Source organism: Panthera tigris, chromosome B2, assembly GCF_018350195.1.
Source record: "Panthera tigris isolate Pti1 chromosome B2, P.tigris_Pti1_mat1.1, whole genome shotgun sequence".
Lineage (NCBI taxonomy): Eukaryota > Metazoa > Chordata > Mammalia > Carnivora > Felidae > Panthera > Panthera tigris.
The window spans coordinates 87,629,694-87,632,378 of NC_056664.1; the positions used below are offsets into that span (position 1 = coordinate 87,629,694).

The 2,685-nt window shown below is 36.5% G+C and overlaps 1 long non-coding RNA gene across 1 annotated transcript; it reads right to left on the bottom strand.

Moving 5' to 3' along the window:
* Positions 1-312: 312 nt before the first annotated feature.
* LOC122238694 lies at positions 313-2,124 on the bottom strand. The gene is made up of 3 exons (XR_006217757.1): positions 2,043-2,124; positions 649-715; positions 313-401 (listed from the first exon to the last, which is right to left on the bottom strand). It is a non-coding gene; the product is annotated as an uncharacterized LOC122238694 (long non-coding RNA).
* Positions 2,125-2,685: the final 561 nt, after the last annotated feature.

Genomic DNA, 2,685 nt, shown 5'->3' on the forward strand with positions numbered 1-2,685 from the left:
AACTCAGAAGATGCCAATGTAGATGATAGTAATTATTAACATCTCATTTATTCTGTATAAAAGAGGGAATGAGGATTAGCAGTTAGTTACATGTTGACTAGAACTTGCATAAAGATGTGAACAACAGAGATCAGACCGTTACCTGAGAATTGGTGTTGAGTAAAAGGAAGGTTGTGTTGAAAGTAAAGGGCATCTGAGGTAGATGAGTTGGGTGAGAAAGAGGTAAGACAGTTAAGACGCAGGGAGGAGGACCAGGAGAACTAAGATGCCTTTGTTTTCAGCTTTAACCATAGTAAAAAGACCAAATTACCTGGTATTTATAGGTGTCCAAAGCATTTTATTATGTCCCTTTTTTCTCTCTTCTTTGATTTTATCCTTCCCATAAATTTTTAATTCATTTCCTGGATGAGGACAAGAATAAAGCCAATGAACAAAAAAGCACATCTATTCATTATATTCAAAGGGGAATATTTTTTAAATGTCACACATACACATATTTATATTCTGCTGTTCTAGAGTTATCCTAGAATAGTGTTCCAATGTTTAGGTCACAGGGTCATGTATTTTGTAATATAAGCTGATTTCAGCTGAAACGTCTTTTTTTTCTTGCAGCCTGCAACTTGTTCTTTTAGAATAAATGTCACTTACCATGTTTAAACTGCCTTTTGGTTCTCTGTTCATCCCCTTTTTATCTGGGCTCTGTATTTTGCTTAAACTGTGTGATTAAATGAGAATTGGACAATAATTTGAAATGATCACAGTGTTACAACCTTGTCAAAATCAACCAGAATGTATTTAGTGATTATTTTAATAAGCAATACTACATAAGTAATTTCATCATTTCTTATTGTTTTGTTTTGTTTTTTTTTTATTCACCAAATGTATAAACAGTAACTGAATACATCCTAGCCCTTTGTAGAATTAAATTCAGGTCTTCTGGCTTGGCTTATGTATATGTCCCCATGATTCTAGCTTTTTCCTTTTTTTCTTTTTTTTTTTTTTTTAATCTCTGTATTTTCTCCCTCTGGATACTGTTGCCTCCTGTGGTTTCATTCCTATGCAGATAAATGCTTGCAAATCTAGCCCAGAGAATTCTCTGTCTTCAACCTCACTTTTATCATTGAATATTGGATTAATAATAGTCTCATAAAGCTCAGATTTTCTCTAAATCAGATGCCACTAATTTATTTCTCATTCTATCTGCATAAGCTGTTACACTATAATTTTCCTCCCAGATAATATACTGGAGTAGAAAGTTACTGCAAACTTATTTTTTAATTGGGAAATATACTAGCATTGTCACTTTACACTATCTACTCAGATTCTGCTAATGCCTCATGCTCCAAAACACCTCCTTCATTATCTCCCCCAAACCAGTACCTCCTTCTACTGTAAGCCACCAGGCAAGATACTTTCAGATCCCTGTTTATACCTCGTTCTTCAGCCATTTGCCACATTCAATAGAATCTATCTCTACAGTATTAGTACTTTCTCCTCAGTCTTTTCTCTCACACTGTTAATGGGGCCTTCAGACTTTCTTGCCTCCTCCTTCTGAGGAGTCACCCTATCTTTCATTTCTCATCCTTCACTCCTTTACAATAATTCCCCCCCCCTCATATCTCTATCCTTCCCAAAGTTTCCAAAAACTCCTTATCCCTAATACTTCAGGGTATGTTCTTAGTCTGGCACCTAGGTTCTTCTATATCAGGGTCACTTTTATCTCCAGCAGATTCCTTGAACAGAACCTGTATTTCACAACCTATCTATTTTTCTTGAAATCATCATCACCCAATAAAATCCATTTCAAATGCCATCTCCTCTTCTGATTCTCCCAGTCCAATGTCATCTTTTCTTCTGTGAACTTTACCCCCTTGCATTTTCTGACCATTCAATGGTCCTAATTATATTATAGATACTTGCAGATTATCTTATCCATTATTTTCCCACCATCTTTGCCCTCCATTCAAGTTTAAGCTCTTTCTGGGCCAGATCTGGCCTAATTATCTTTACATTTCTAAAACATATCAGTGCAGTTCCTATACCCGATATTCAGTCGTAATTATTAGTTTTGAAGCGAAGCAGCTACTTGAAGTTTTTGTCTTCTTGCTGCTTGTCTTAACAGACACTTCCCCCAATACAGTTTAGAATTGTAATATCTGGAATTCCAAGGATCTCAGTCAGCTGAGGTAACTCAGAGTGAATTGCGTAATATTCTGAGGCAATGAAATGAATGAGTCCTTACTCTACTGGCTTGATTGTTGGGACTTGCATTCTGTGTGCTATTCTTTGGATTCACATTTTGGGACCTGAGATCATCTTTGGGAGAATAGTATAAAATGGCAGTGTTAATAGACTTTCCAATTAACAGGTGAGTTTTCAATAGCTACCCCCTCTGGTATAATTCTTGAATTATAATTATAGTCTCACATTTTACACTGAGAGGAATTGGAAAAATAGTTAATGGCTTTGACATCAAGAAAACCTGAGTTTTATATGCCCTTTAATCGAGGTTAAAGGACACAAGGAATGACTCTATCTGGAAGTGATGCTCACAAATACCTTTGTTTATTGGGCTGGGATCCAACCTTCCAACCTTCCAGAGTTGCTGGAGTGGAGGGAGGGGCAAGGGTATTTACAGCACTGCAAAGACCTTATTCACCCCCTGACTTCATGCTCAGCTAAACT